Genomic DNA, 17,489 nt, shown 5'->3' on the forward strand with positions numbered 1-17,489 from the left:
ATGTGTTGAGCAACCCTTTTAATACCTACTAGGAATTACATATCTAAAACTTTATTGTATAAAACTTTTAAAAGTTTATAAAATTTCAAAGTAAGTTTTTTCGAAATCTCTTTACAAAAATTATGAACATTTATTTCATTGCATGGTTATGGCCAGTTATACTGCCTATTCTGCATAAATATAAATATACATAAATGTTTGTAATTTTTGTAAAGAGATTTCGAAGAAACTTACTTTGAAATTTTATAAACTTTTAATATATATATATATATATATATATATATATATATATATATATATATATATATATATAATTTTCATATATTTGATTTGATTTCTATTTATTTCTGTTCTTTCTTTTACTTTTGTTTATTTATTTATTTTTCAAGATTTAGAGAAATAGTTTCTTTGCTATTAGCGATTCCCCCTCTCGCTCTGTGGGTGTCGTTGGTATATATATATATATATATATTTGATTTGAATTGAATTTTTATTACGTTAAATTTATATCGAAAATTTAGTTTATAATTATTTTTAAACTATAATCAATATTTAAATATATAAAACTATTAATTTTGATTTAAATTTATTCGGGATGATTTGATGGCAGCTTCTTTGTATAACCTTATAGATATCCATAATGAGGATTTGAAGATGTGTACGTCCAACATAATCTTGCACCTTATAAACAAAAAAATAGGAAAAATTTAATTCTTCCGTTTTAACAATATTAATTATCTCATATTTTAAGAATTATATTAGTTAATTTCTATATTTTATTCTATCAACCTTTTAGTCATCCATCCAATTTAAATTTAAGTTTTCTATTAGTTATTATTTTTAAAGGAGCAATGTTATTGTTCTAAATATTAAATAATTTATTAATTATGTTTTTTAAATTAGAGAGATTATTATCTCTTAAAATGTCTTTAAAAATTAAAGAATAAATGAAAAAAAAATCAAACTAATTAATGTATTTTTAAAAATAGAAACCAAAATAATATTTCAATAAGAGAGTAAATAATAATTTTCACCGTGTAATCTTTGTAGAAAACCGTTAGCTATGACAGCTAGTGAGTGAGGGCATGGACTTCTTTTTATTTTTTATCATTATATAACATTAATTTATTTATTAAAAAATAAATTATTTATTAAAAATATAAATATTAAATATAATCTTAATAATATACATATATTATTAATAGAATTATAATATTTAAGAACGTAAATATATAAAAATAAATTATTTTTAATAAAAAAATACAATGTATTATTGACCTTACTGCGCTGCATGATATACAATGGACGGAGCAGGTCAGATCAGTTCTGGAGCAATTGATATCCTAGAAACCATTCTAAAATACTACCCTTAGAGCTTTCTTGGAAATTCAAATTCCTGCAAAAATTACCATTTTTCCCTGTAATCCTTCAATTTTGTGTTTTAGAGGGTTTGGATAGGCTCACCCATGGGTGAATGGAAATGGAGGACACGTCTCTACCATCTCTATTGGAGCAAGCTCGGACGATCCATTTAACGGCTATGGGGTCCACTGCTGATCAGGTACGCTCTCTGTTTAATTACGGTGTTCCCCTTTCTCGGATTTCTTGTTAACATTTGGTTCTGTGTTTCAGGTTTGATAGGAGATGGTGAACAAGGGACGCAAGGCACTGGAGAAATGTGAGGAAATGATTAACAAACTTGCGTTGTTCTCAACTAATGAAAACAAGGATGATATCAGCACTACCAATCTTAAATATATTCTGGTAATTTTGTTTCTGGGTTTATCTTTAATCATCATTTTTCATAGAAATTTTCGGTTTTTTCATTTGTGGATTCTATGGGTCTATTTCATTTATTGAATATGTCTAATAATTGATTGTTTGTTGATAGGTAGGGATCTTTACTTGTGGGTTCCATATTATCTTGCTGAGCTGACTGAAAAAAATAGCACAATATGATTGGATACAAATTCTTAAGGCTTCCCAGGCAAAGTTAAAGGTGAATGCCATTATTTAAATATGTAATCCAATGTTGTTCTGGACCTTAAGTATATTGTCCGAACCTTAATGTTGACATTGCAGAACTTTTTAGGCATATGTATTGCTAAGTTTTTCATTTTTTTCCGGTTGATATGTTCACTTGGTTGATCTAAAAATTTTGTTATTATATTATTGGCATTATTGAAGGGGCAACATGTTCTAGGAATTCTTTTCTTTCTGTGAGACAATGGAACTTGTACCTGAGGAGGAATTGCGTACATCTTCTCAAGCTGGTTCAAATTCTTTTGCTGAAAGAAGAGCCCAAAAGGTAGCCTTAACACTCCCTTTGTGAGTTTGTATGTGTTTTGAGGTATTTCTCTGTATCATGTCAAGCCTTGTTGAGTGTCTTTTATAATATATAACTTCCATGCTTATGTATAGATTGCACTATTCAATAGCCAAAGAGCTGCTCAAGCAAAGCTGCTGGAAATAAAGGAGCAGAAAGAAGATGTATTGGATGACAATGGAGAAGAATAGGAGGTTTATTGTTATCTATATAGTAACTTTATGAAACTTGAGGGCTGTGATGACTATGATAAGAAGATTGTTTTGAAAAGTACCTATGGTATTTTACAGTTATACTTATCATTTTTTCACATTCATATCATTTATTTTTCTAAAAACTACATTGAAGAAGCTATATGTATCATTAGGCAGAAAGAAGATGATGTTGTCAGCAAACTGCAGTTGTGGCATAATAATTTTTCTCATCATCTATTCTATGTGCGTAACAAGATCTTGAAGAACAATCATCTTCCTTCAATTTTGGTTTTCACTGTGTTGATCATTTTTATTACATTTTCCTTGAGATGTTTTAGCATAATAATGTTTTCACTTTATAGCAGGATGTAGTATGGTTTCTCTTTGTTTGAAACAACCTATTCTATGAATTAAAACTCTACAAGCTGGATGTTAAATATTTGACTGGATCTTCGGAGTAGATGATGCATGTACTTCCTAATAAATAGATATGTAATTTGTAACTTCGATCATTTTTCAAAACTTTGTGCCTGTCTGAAATCACAATGCTCTTTTTGTACAGACTTGGCTTACTACAATCGCTTTGGCCATCTGTAAGGTTAGTCATACATTTTCCTTGTAATTTGGCAAGTACAAGTTTCCAAAACCTATTAATATTTTATCCATCTTGACAACACTCTTTTGCCATGTGACCACACTACAGGCATTCGATCTGCTCTAAATATTAAAGGAGGAACAAATGCTTTTGGCTATGAAGTAAAGACAGCTAAAGGTATTTCTGCACTTAAATGGCCAAACCATCTGTAAAGTAAAGACAACTAAAAAGGTATTTTTGCACTTAATGGCCCATGTCATTTTATATGTATCTCTTTCCTGTGGGTTGTCATTATTTGAAGTGTGTTTTGATGAAACAAATCCATCAGCAATGGGTAACCTATCCCTTCATACTGAATTTTGGTGTATTTAAGCACTAGAAAAAGATATTCAAGATTACAATCTGCTAATATTCCATATATTGGTCATTTTACTATAGAATTTTTTATGCAAAATAAATAAATAAATGGTGCTATAAGTTTGAACCGCATGTGATTATGAATCATCACCAGGTTGTCATTATTCCATAAATTTTTGCAGTATTCAGGTTTTCTAATGCCATGTTGACAGGGCCAAAATTAGAATTTCTTGAAATATTATATTCTATCATGAGTTGCCATTATGGTTCAGCGTCATTGCATAATTATAATACCTAGTTTTCATCCCTACTTGATTCATCTGCTCCATGTAAATCAGTTTATCATGTCAACATGGAGCTTAGTATTTATCATTTGCTCTACGTTTTAGGAAGGAGACGAAGAATTTTCTCAATCTAGTCTTGATAAGCAGACAAAAAAAGCAGAAGCTTGGCATCATGATGTTGCTACTCGAGCACAATACACCAAGCCAGCACTACCTATCACCTGTGCTACTTTTGCTCAAGATGTTCTAGAAGGGAGAGTAAATGTTTCACAGGCACATGATCACAAGCACCAGCCAATGATATTTGGACCAGCTAGTCTTGTACGTGGAAGTCTAACAAGTGAAAGGAATAGGATTGCAGCGCAAATATTCCAACCTAGCCATAGTTATATTTCCATGACTGATTTATTAATGTTTATTGTACATAGAAGAAATGCTGGGTATTGGTTATCATTTACTCAAGGTATGCTATGTTTGGTTGGATGCAAGGAAAGTAAGAGGGAAATGTTTCTGGCCTTTCTTCCCATTTTAATATAAATGGCAACTGGCAAAATACATTCTCTTGTTTCCATTGTCCCACCCAAACATAGCTACTTACCCTTCTTTCATTGAGCAAGGAGATTTTGTTTGTCCAATCCCTCTTCAATATGATTTCTTTTGCCTTGATAGATTCTTATTTTGATTTGCTATGTTGAATGTCCTGCAGAAGTTTGCCAACCATGAGTATAGAAGAAGCTGGGTTGAGGGAGATGGAGATTATGAATTCATGGCAAGAGAAACAATGCTAAACTCATGGCAGAAGCCAACTCTGCATGGTACAAGGATGATCAAGAGGTAAAATAAGATGAAGATGAAGATGAAGATGACGATGCAGTTGTACAGAAGGCAAGGGCATGGGATGACTGGAAAGACGATAGTCCTAGGGTTGCTGGTAATAAGCTATGTAGCACGGAAACGGAAACGCGGACACGGGGAAACGCGGAAACGGACACGGGGAAACGGCATTTTAAAAAATATAGGAAACGAAAACGTGGGGGAAACGCGTAAATATAAAAAATATAGGGATATATTTATAAATAATATATATATATATATATATATATATATATATATATATATATATATTTGAAAGTTTTAGTTATAACAAATTTAAATATTAAAATAAGAAAAAAATAATGAAATTAATTAATTAGATTATTTATATATTTATAATTATAAATAATTGAAATAATAAATATATAGAATAATAAAATTAATATTAAAATGCTGAAAATAAAAGGTTGAGAGTTTTAATATAGTGAAAATTGAAAAAAAAAATGATTAAAAAAAAATCAAACAGGAGATTCGGGCAAGGAGCAGAGACATGAAGAAGGAGCAGCGCCAGCAAGGGAGGCTGATTGGCAGAGCAGCATCGGATGGGGAAGGAAGCAGAGACCAGTCACCTCCCATCGCCGACGCCGGCACGCTGCTGCACCACCAGGTACTCCTCCTCCTTCTGCTCTTCCTGTTCTTCTTCCTCTTCTTCTTCTTCTTCAGAGACCAGTCACCTCCCATCGCCGACGCCGGCACGCTGCTGCACCACCAGGTACTCCTCCTACTTCTGCTCTTCCTGTTCTTCTTCTTCTTCTTCTTCTTCTTCTTTTTTCTTTGCCTTCTCCTTTCTTCTCGGAGGTGCGACTTTTTTTGTTTTTTTTTTAAAGAAACGCGTGTCCGGCGAAGGAAACGCGTTTCCGATTTCAAGGAATTACGGAAACGGCCCGGAGACGTTTCCTCGCCGTGTCCTAACGTTTCCGGCAAGGAAACGTTTCCGGAACGGGAAAACGCTCCCGCCTCCCGTTTCCGTGCAACCTAGGTAATAAGTAGCTCACCCCCTGTGGTTAAAGGTGGCAGGTGCTGTGTTTGCATGGTTAAAACTGATTTTTGCATTCATTTAATTTCTGGCTTCTGAGATGTTGGTTCTACAAAATTTTGGTTCAATGTCTGTCTGTCCAAGTGTTGCCTTAATCCTTGAACAGTTGATACCATGAATTATTTTTTTGGGCACTAATTTTATGGGCATGTTCTCGCATGTACGGGAAATATTAACCGTAAGATCAACATCATTAACTCATTGCTGTATATTTTGTTTATATACTTCACTGGATTTGGTTGTTCCATGTCCTTTTCTCTAGCATTACTCAATTATCACAATGAATTCCAATTCATAGTTGGAGAGAGATTGTGTGAATTGTTATATCATCTTGTAAGGTCTAGAGATTAGACTCACCAATTAAATACTTGTTTATTGCTTATCTTGTATAAACGGGAAAATGGTGGTTAGGTTGCCGAAGGTAGAAAGTAGGGTTATGCAGTTTGCAGTTTTAACCCATAAATCAAACTGAATCAATTGGTTTCGATTTTTCGGTTAGATTTTTTATTTTGCGCTTTGGTGTTAGTTAAATAACTCCGTCTAAGTAGTTTGCGCTTAGCCGGTCCCAAGCCCGGATGAAGGAGGAGGGTTGTTGTAGGTGACAACCAGCGTAAAAATTTTGTCACACCACCTTATGATATGGATTCAAATGATATAAACGTTAGGGCGTTCTCTACTAACGACGAGCTACATCGGAGCCCGGGTGTAGTGAGAAATATGAAAGGGTGTAGGGCGTTCACCGAAAGCAACGCGCCATGCCGGCGCCCGAGTGTGGTGTTAAGTGAGCAAGGGTTCCCACATCATGGACGGGTGTGGGTAAAGAAGTTAGTCAGATAGTAGAACAGATAGTGGAACAAAACACAAGATAGACATAGAAAATAATAGAAGATATCATAGAAGAAGATCAATTAGGAAGGAGCAGGATAGGAGGAGGATCAGGCTTGGTACTTGAAATGTTGGATCACTTACAGGAAAATTAATGGAGCTTGTGAATACCTTGGAAAGGAGAAGGGTGAATATTGCTTGCATTCAGAAGACTAAATGGGTAGGAGAGAAAAGTAAGGAAGTGGGTAATTCAGGGTACAAACTGTGGTTTACCAGAAAGGAGAGAAATAAGAACGGAGTGGGCATAATCATAGACAGGACATTGAAAGACGCAGTAATAGCTGTGAAAAGAGTAGGAGATAGAATTATACTAGTAAAGCTAGTACTAGAAGGAGAAATAATAAATATATTTAGTGCTTATGCTCCATAAATAGGACTAGACAGTGAGAGTAAATAAATGTTTTGGGAAGATATTGATGATTTAATGCAAAACATACCGAATGAAGAGAATGTTTTCATTGGTGGAGATTTCAATGAACATGTAGGAAATCATAAACAAGGTTATGAGAATGTTCATGGAGGTTTTAGTTTTGGCAGTCGAAATGAGGAGGGAAAAAGTATCCTGGATTTTGCTATAGCATACGATCTAATACTAGCAAATACCTACTTTATAAAAAGAGAGTCACGTTTAGTGACTTTCAAAAGTGGGCAACATAGAAGCCAAATCAACTTTCTCTTAACCAGGAAGACAAATAGAGCTCTATGCAAGGATTGCAAGGTCATTCCAGGAGAGGCTTTAACAAGTCAACATTGGTTGGTGGTCTTGGATGTCAAGTTTAGAAACAATTCAAGTAAGGTCAGAAGAAATAGTGTAGCTCGAACAAAGTGGTGAGAGTTCAAAGGAGTAAAGCAAGTGAAGTTCAAAAATGAGCTTCTCGAGTCCGAAGTATGGAAGCTGGATATGGAGGCAAATGATATGTGGATACAAATGGCATCAAAGATTAGAGAAGTAGCTAGAAAAGTACTTTGAGAGTCTAAAGGACATGGACCACCCTCAAAAGAGAGATGGTGGTGGAATGAGGAAGTGCAAAAGGCAGTGAAGAGAAAAAGAGAATCGTATAAGAAATTACCTAAATGTAATAATAATGAGGCATATGAACAGTACAAGATAGCAAAGAAAGAGGCAAAAAAGGCAGTTAGCCAAGTAAGAGCACAGGCCTTTGAAAAGTTATATGAGAAACTTGAAACTAAAGAAGGAGAGAAATATTTATAGATTAGCAAGGAGGAGAGAAAGGAAATGTCAAGATCTCAATCAAGTTGGATGCATTAAGGATAAAGAAGGAAAAGTGTTGGTGAAAGATGAGGATATTAAAGAAAGATGGAGAAATTATTTTAATGATCTCTTTAATAATAGTCAAACTGGTAATAGCGTGAATATAGATTATAGAACAATAGAAAAGAATGTGAATTATACTAGAAGGATTAGATCTTTAGAAGTAAAGAAAGCACTTAAGAGAATGAAAGTGGGTAAAGCCTGTGGACCCGATGAAATACTAATTGAAGTATGGAAGTGTTTGGGAGATATGGGAGTAGCATGGTTAACTAAATTATTTAATAAGATTTTAAACTCAAAGAAAATGCCTGATGAATGGAGGAGGAGTATTTTAATACCTATTTTTAAAAATAAGGGAGACATACAGAGTTGCTCAAACTATAGGGGAATTAAACTCATGAGCCATACTATGAAGTTGTAGGAGAGAGTTGTGGAGCATCGACTATGTCATGATACTTCTATCTCTCTCAATCAATTTGGTTTCATGCCCGGTCGTTCAACCACGGAAGCGATCTTTCTCATTAGAAGCTTGATGGAGAAATATAGAGATGTGAAGAAAGATCTACATATGGTTTTTATTGATTTGGAGAAGGCTTATGATAGTGTTCCAAGAAGTGTCTTATGAAATGTGTTAGAACAAAAGAGAGTGTCTATTAGATACATACAAGTGTTGAAAGATATGTATGAAGGAGCAACTACTATTGTGCGCATAGTGGGAGGGGACACAAGAGATTTTCCGATCTCAATTGGATTACACTAAGGATCAGTCATAAGCCCTTACCTTTTTACATTAGTTTTAGATGAATTGATGAAACATATACAAGAGAGTATTCCTTGGTGCATGATGTTTGCGGATGATATTGTTCTGATAGATGAGACACGAGAAGGAGTCAATAGGCTAGAGCTTTGGAGAAGTACTCTAGAGTCAAAGGGTTTTAAGTTAAGTAGAACGAAGACAGAATACATGCATTGCAAGTTCAGTGAAGGCCAAACTGGTAATAGGGAATGAGTTAGTTTGAATGGAGTGGTACTGTCCCAAAGTAATCATTTTAAATATCTAGGCTCAGTCTTTCAAGTAGATGGGGGATGTGAAGAGGATGTTAGTCATAGGATTAAAGTCGGATGGTTGAAGTGGAGACGTGCCACGAGAGTTTTATGTGATCGTAAGATTCCCAATAAGTTGAAAGGAAAATTTTACCGTACAGCCATACGACTGGCTATGTTGTATGGTAGTGCGTGTTGAGCACTGAAAGAGTCATATGCATCTAAGATAAGAGTTGCAGAGATGAAATGTTAAGGTGAATGAGTGACCATACTAGATTAGATAAAGTCCGTAATGAGAGTATTAGAGAAAAGGTAGGAGTGGTGCCAATTGAAGATAAATTGAGAGAAGGGAGATTGAGGTGGTTCGGTCATGTAAAGTGTAGACATACGGAGACTCCAGTTAGACAAATAGAGCACATTAGGTTAGAGGATAGAAAGAAAAAAAGGGGTAGACCTAAATTGACTTGGAGGAGAGTAATACAACATGACCTAGAAGCATTACACATATCTGAAGATTTAATCCAAAATCGTTTAGAGTGGAGAAAGCGAATCCCTATAGCTGACCTAAAATTTTTGGGATAAAGGCTTAGTTGAGTTGAGTTTGGTGTTAGTTAATAGTTTAAGATTTTTATTTTTTGATCTAGCTCGGTTAATTCAGTCAAAAAATAAATTAGCCAAACCAATCTGATTTTCTCCCTTACCTAAATGCTACACCTATTAGCCATGTATATGAGTCAAAATCCCTTCGCTCGCATAATTTTCCCTTATTTTTCTTCTTCTTCTTCTTATCACTGATGCTGTTTTGCCTCTCCGTTGCCTCCTTTTTCTTCTTGTCGTTGCCCCTTTCTTCCTGCTCCTCCATGGCTCCTCCTTTTTCTTCTTCTTCATAGAGGCTTTACTCCTCTTGCATGTTCCCCTCCCTCTTGCTCCTTCTCCGCTGCTTCATTGCTTATGCTTTTGCCCTCTAAAAGAAGTCTTCCACTGGTCATTTCCACTTTCCATCTCACCATCGCAGTCTCTACCATTGAAGTTCACTTTTGTCTTACTCCACTGCTTCTGACGCCAGGCGCTAGGCATTATCTATTTATGGGTTTGTGTTGTAATTGATTTTTGTTGTGGATTTGTGGTTCTAATTGAAAGGATAAATGGATTCGTGACTGTGGATATTGGATTTGTGGATTTGTGGTTTCAGTTCTCTAATTGTGGATTTTTGTAATTTGTTTTGTTTATGTGATTTCTTATACATGTGTTTTCGCATTTGTTCTTGCATTTTGGATTTTGCTTTTGGGATTTACTGTAATTAAAAGAAGAATATGGATTTGAGTGTTGAACAATTGATTCTAGAATTGAACAGAACGTTAACGAATTGATTTATTTTAGTTTGATTTGGTTTGGTTTATTTTTTATTTTAGTTCAATTCATATCTCAAAACATGAATTTTCATATTTCGGTTTTGTCAATTTGATTATTTCTAAATTGAACAAGTTCATTGCACAACCTTAGGTAGGGTACGTATTTAATGTGATCATTCAACTGTATAAGTGTTTTTATAAAAGTTATTGAATTTTAATTTTTTTTCCATAAAATTTATTAAACTTTAATTCAATTTCATAAAAGTCACTATAATTGAGAATTAAATGTTTTCAATTAATAGGCTAACCTATTAGCTATTTTATAAATAAAATTATTTTATTTATTATTTAAAAAAAATAAAATATATAAAATGTATCCAGTTACTCTCATCGTTATTAAATTTTTCATTTTTCTTCGTTTTTTTTCATCGGTAACAATTAATTAAATAATTTTATTTGTAAAATAATTGATAGGTCAATAAGTTAATTTAAAAATCTTTAATTTTTTTCTCCAATGAATTTTATAAAATGAAATCAAATTAAAGGATAATATATTTTATAAAATAAATTAAAATTTAGTGATATTTATAAAAATACTTGTAAAGTTTTATTTTGTATTACGAGGACCCGTTCTTTTTGCAATTCCTTGTAGATTAGGCATGACTGCAGGCGGGGCCTAAAGCCTGTTAGTTAAAACTGGATTTGGTTAACGATTCACGACTTATTAATGATGCAAAAATTTAATATCAAAATAGGTTTAATACAATTTAAAATTAAAATGGATAAATAATTTACAAATTATTAATATAATTGTTTGCACTAAAATAAGTGGGTGTTTCATATTATTCCAAGTAGTTACAGGGAATGTTATAAATATGAGATATACAACAATGTAAGAAGCCTCCATTAACCCAATAACTCAACCAAACAACCAATCCAATCAATCAATAAATCAATAATAATCAAATGATTTTAGCAGTCGAATCAATCTAAGACTTCATCAGTTGATTTGTCCCTTACATTTATTGTCAATTTTAATTCCAATCAATTTTTAATTTTTAAATTATTGCACTTTACTTTTCAAAAGTCTTGTATTTTCTTTCAGTAATCAATACAATCATACTTTTCAATTCCAATTATCTTTTACACTCATATTACATTTAAAGGTGAAGTTGCATTCAGTGTAACCGATTCTCACGATCATTTGATTCAAAAGTTAGAAAGCACAATCCTAGAGTTGATAGTATATGCCAAATTATTTTCATAGCAAACAATAATAAATACCTAAAATTGGATTCGGTCAATTCTTTGTAGTTTAATCATTTTTTATTTATAATAAAATTTAAACTTATTTTTTATTTACTTACTTTTAATTGAGATTTCAATTTAATATCTTAGACAAAGTTTATTGTAAATGTTTTCTATTTTCTCAAAAGGCATGCACACTAATTGATTGTTAATTTTATCAAGATGATTAATTCTTACTTCTAAGAACGCGTTGTGGTTGTATTAGATTGGATATAATTGTAGGTATGAGTAGATTTCATTTTAAATCGAATTATCAAATTGAATTAAATCAATTTGGTACAATTAATTCGATTTTCAAATTAATTGGTTTAGTTCGATTAGCATTTTAATTGAAAATCAATTTAGTTGAGTCTAAATTTTTGTGAAATTCAATTTTAATTTTTTTCCGATTAAGTTCAGAATTGAAACAACCAATTGCATGCCCCTACGTAATTGGAAGTGCTATTATTATTATTATTATTATTATTATTATTATTATTATTATTATTATTATTATTTTAAGAATTGGAAGCGTCATTGTTAATTATGTATAATTTGTTATTTCAAGTCATTTCAAACAAGCTTAAAAAGATTGTTATTTACCAAAATTTATATATTTGGTTTTGACCAACAAATCACATTAAACTAAATCAACAATATTGATTTACTATTACTTAAACTTATCATCTTATTGCTAGCCTAACTTAGTCTAATAGTTAAAGGTATATTGTTCACTTGATAAGCGTCAGGTTCAAATCACTCTCTTAATCACCTATCATATAAAAAAAAAAATTATTATCATCTTAACTTAAAAAAATAAAAAATTGATCATCTTATTGATAAATTTTTAAAAAGGAAAAATAAAAGTTTTTCTTGAAAGGAAAAATAATATAAATTAAATAAGGTATAAGACTTATAATATTAAATTTTTTGGTAAATTATTTTAGTCCTTGAGATATATTAAAATTAATATTTATGTCCCTAAGTTTTTAAAAGTCAATAGTTTTGTCCTTAAGTTTTGAATCCATAAAATGTAAAGAGAGTGTGTTTTTGTCAATTTATCATTAATTGTCTATGAAATGACTAAAATATCCTTAAGAGTAAATTACTTTTCTATCCTTGAATAATGTTAAAATTAACACATTTATCCTTTTCTTCACCCACATAAACCCACATAGCCACAAACCCAGACGCACACAGCTTCTTCCTATATTTTTGCATATTGATCCTTAAATAGTATAGTTGTTTACAAATAAACCCTTATAATTAACACAACAATATTCAATCCACATTTCAACAAATCCACAATAATATTTCAACTAATTTTAACAAAAATTCAACAAAAAAAAAGTCCCAAAAACAAACTAACCAAAAACAAAAATTAATTAAACCTAATCTAGCTCCTTTTTTTGGCCTTTCCTCTCAAAGATAACGCAGTCGTCCAGCACTCCTCCTCTTAAACTCATAGCAACTGACCGCCTTTTCTTCTTCTTATTCAATTTTGTTCTTTAATTCCTTCAATTTCTTCTTGTTCTTCTTCAATCTTCTTCTTTGATTGCTTTGATTTCTTCTTTCACTTCTTCTATTTTTGCTGCTGACTTTGCATGTGGACTCTTCTTCTACTTCTGTTATTAATTTTTGTTTTCTTCTTTTTCTTCTCATCCACTCATGACGGTGCCACACACACTTTCACCCACCAACATATCTACTATTCTCTTCTTCCACACCCCCCCCCCCCCCTTTCTCTTCTCCCACCTAATCCAGGATGCTGACTCCAAGAGCTATACCTCCTAAGGACATCAAGTCCTTTGAAATCGAATATGTTGTGCTGTTTTGTGATTTCTTTTTTGCTGGGATTTGCTTTTTTGTTGGGTTTTGCTTCTTCTGTTGGGATTTGCTTTTTGTCTTTTGTTTGTATCATTGGATTTGTTTTCTATTATGCATAAGGTTTTCAATTATGTATGGATGATTTTTCTTTTTTTTTTTTTGAAGAAATGTATGGACAATTTATAATTTTCTGTTTGATGCACCATTTTTTTTTTTATTTTTGCATGAGTATTTAGATTTGACATTGGCCGTAAGCCGATTGCATGCCTTAATATCGTAGAAGGACTCATCGACAAGAAAGAGAGAGGGGTAGACGGAGAGAGACAATAGTGGGAGAGAGGGAGAACTAGAAAGATAACAGAGGTTGAATTTGTAATTAATAAGTATATAAGGATTAATTTTTAAATAGTTGTAATATTTAGGGTTCAAGTAGTTAAATATATGGATGATTTTGTAATTTAGGACCTTAAAGTAATTAATTCATATTTTTAATAATTATAATTTATTTAAAATTTTTAAATTAAATGGGATCTGTTTGTCAAATTAAGGGACTATTTTGAGTTGGACAAAAGGAAAACCTAGGGACGAAACCATTTATTTTTGAATGTTGAGGTACATGTGTATTAATTTTGACATACCTTAGGAACTAAAAGGTAATTTATTCTTTTTTTTTTTTATAAATCAAATTTTTATTATTATTAAAATCCAACAAAAACTTAACAAAATAAGCCATCTTACAACCTTGGTCAAGAAACCAACCCAAAATTCCCAACCTAGGCCTATAATGTTAAGTGAAAAAAATCTAGAGAGTACATAAGACCAACAAGCACAAATCAAAAGAAGCCAAAGGCTGCTACTAACTAACAGATACTAGTATCTAGCAAACTTAAACAAGATGCACAGACACAAAATCGAAGAAAGGAGTGCAAAGTTTGCAATAAAAAACCAGATGGAGCATTAAAACCAAGCAACAAACTCATCAGATCTTAAAACCCCAACTTTAGCAAGTAGCCAGCCACCAAATTGCCTTCCCTTCGAACATGGTGAATGGAAAAATTAGGAAAGGAACACTTTATGTTATCAATATCATTAAACACATTCTGCAGCCTCTAAGGCCTATATTCATTTGTAGATTTGACCTAGAGGAATCCAATTCTAAAAGCATACCCTTGAAATGAGAGACTTGTAAAAAAGCTAAAAAAGTTATAACGCTTTCTGAATTGCCTAAACTTCTATGTCATTAGAATCTTGGATACCACATGGAGCTAAGAAAACACACAAAAAATGTCCATGATGATCACGAAGAAGGCCAACCAAGAGAAAACTTCCACTTTAGGAGGGATTAGACCCTTCCAAATACTAATAATGAAGTCAAGAGATGGGTATGTTTGAGAGTGAAGAAGCACCAAGCAAACTGATTTCACTGAGCAATGACCTTTCGGATCAAATTTCCAAATTACTCTGTCTTACCACCTGCTTGATTAAGAGAAGTAGTTGATCTTTTTGTAATAGTTCCCACTCCCTAAGATTCCCGCACTAACAAAAGCACCAGTGCCAATTTGCACCATCCCAAACACCCATTTCACTGACTGATGCCTCTTAATCCAAGGACACCCTAAAAAAAGAGATGGAAACAGCATTTGAAATAAAGAATTAGTAAACCAAAGATCTTTTTGAAATTTGTAAAACTCTCCATTACCTAATCCGATCCTTGTCCCTTCACAAAAAGGAAAAATAAATATGAGAGCGATAATATCATTCCAAATTCCAGAGCTTCCATTAAATTGACCCGATAATTCTTCTGAATTACTGCCAATTCTGTATTTTTCACAAATGACATCACTCCACGAGCTCTTTCCCCCACTCACAAGACACCAAATCCACTTAAATAATAGAGCTTTATTTTGATGGAGTAAGAAGCCAATTCCAAGGCCACCCATTTTCTTCGGTAACTAAATCAAGTCCCATTTTACAGTCATTAACCTTCTTCTTATCAGAAATGCTGAATCAGAAAAACTTTCATTGGATAGAGATGATCTCTTTTGCCACACCCAATGGAGGCTTGAAGAGAGAGAGGTAGTAAACAGGCAGGTTAGCTAATGACGACTTGATGAATGTTAAATGCCCACCCAAAGATATATATATATATATATATATATATATATATATATATATATATATATATATATATATATATATATATATATATATATATCTCTGCATTTCCAAAGAGCCAATTTCTTCCCCAAACGAGTAATGGTAGGGTTCCAAAAGGTTGTTGAACATGGGCTAGCACCAATAAAAAGACCAAGATAAGTAAAAGGGATTTGTTGGAGAGGGCATCTCGACTTTTCCAGCATAGCAACCGCCCAAGAAGAGGCCACATTAACACCAATCAAAGAACTTTTATGAAAATTAGTATTCAGCATAGAGATAAGTGCAAAGTAATGAAGAATTCTCTTTACAATGATGAATTCGATCTCATTAGCTTTACAAAGGACCAAAGTGCATCTGCATATTATAAGTCAGTGATACATTCGCTCGTGTTAGTAAGGGGAATTCCGGTAATGAGATTAAGCTCTTTAGCCCTTTGGAATAAGTAAGATAAACCTTCCACAGCAATTATGAATAGGAAAGGCGAAAGTGGATCGTCTTGTCTGAGACCTTTGCCCAGAGAGATTTCATTAGAAGGAGAACCGTTCACCAATATAGAAAACCTGGCAATAGACATGCATTCCCAAATCCATCCATGCCATATAGAGCCAAAGTTCATTTGCTCCATAATTAGCATAAGATACCTCCAATTCACTAAGTCAAAAGCTTTATCAAAATCAATTTTGAAAAGAACTCCACTTCTCTTCTCCTTCTTTAAGGAATGTACTAGCTCGCTGGCAATAAGAATACCATCAAGGATTTGTTTGCCTTTTATGAAAGCTGATTGACTTACACTCACCACCTCACCTATAACACCACAAAGATGATTAGCTAATAGTTTAGCAATAATTTTGTAAAGAGAACCAATAAGGCTTATAGGCCTACAGTCTTTGAGCAACATAGAACCTTCAACTTTAGGTATAAGAGTGACAAAAGAGGAATTAATTCTAGTAGGGAGATGACCGAAAATATAAAATACCTCAACTATCTGTATAATATCTTACCATAAGAAACCCCAACTAGCTTTGAAGAAGGTAAAGTTAAAACCATCAAGTCCAGGCGCTTTGTCTGCCCCACAAGACCAGACTGCATCCTTTCCTTCTTTGTAGGTGAAAAGGGGTTCCAAAGAAGAACTAGCTGAGGCAAAAAGTTTAGAAATATTTTTCAAAACAAGTGCAGAACAGAAGGTGTGAGCTTTGTTGCACAACAGGTGGAAGAAATGCGTAGTCTCTCTCCTAATACTTTGTAAATCTTTAACCATTCCAGAATTAGTTTGAAGAAAATCGATGAAGTTCTTACGTTTATGTTTTGATGCTATCAAGTGAAAAAATTTTGAATTTTTATCTCCATATTTAATCTATTGTTGTCTTGCTTTTTGCTTCCATAGTGATTCCTTCATTCTGTATTTTTTCTACAAATAATTCCACACAAGACTTCTTTTGGATAAAAGGGATGCCCTTAAGGATGAATTAGAAGTTAAAGACTCCAATGATTTGTCAATGTTATCCATATCAGTTTCAAGCAATGCAATACTGGAATCAAGATGACCGAATTGTTCCTTGTTCTATTTGATTAACTTTTTCTTAAGAAGCTTCAACTTTTTAGCAACATTACCTCTTGCAGCAATCATGAACTTCCACTAATCTTCAATCATGTTGATAAATCTAGGCTAAAGCATCCAACAATTCAAAAACTTGAAAGGACGAGGACCCCAATTGACATTCACCGTTTCCAGGAATAAGGAGTAATGATCAGATCACCCTTTAGCCAAACCCTTAAGTTTAGAATCTGGGAAGAAACTCAGCCAAGAGCCATCAACTAAGCAACAGTTGATTCTAGTCATGTTCACATTATTTCCCCAAGAAAATTTTCTACCTATGAGAGGCAAGTCAAACAAACCACAGTGCTCCACTAAAGATTTAAACATTTTGTTAGTAAGGGAAATTATAGCAGGGGGGAAAACGATCATTAACATCCAAAATTACATTAAAATTACCTATCA

At 32.9% G+C, this 17,489-nt stretch overlaps 1 pseudogene; it reads left to right on the forward strand.

Moving 5' to 3' along the window:
* The first annotated feature begins 1,302 nt into the window (after positions 1-1,302).
* LOC110658881 (PP2A regulatory subunit TAP46-like) lies at positions 1,303-5,847 on the forward strand (annotated as a pseudogene).
* Positions 5,848-17,489: the final 11,642 nt, after the last annotated feature.

Source organism: Hevea brasiliensis, chromosome 8, assembly GCF_030052815.1.
Source record: "Hevea brasiliensis isolate MT/VB/25A 57/8 chromosome 8, ASM3005281v1, whole genome shotgun sequence".
NCBI classification, from domain to species: domain Eukaryota; kingdom Viridiplantae; phylum Streptophyta; class Magnoliopsida; order Malpighiales; family Euphorbiaceae; genus Hevea; species Hevea brasiliensis.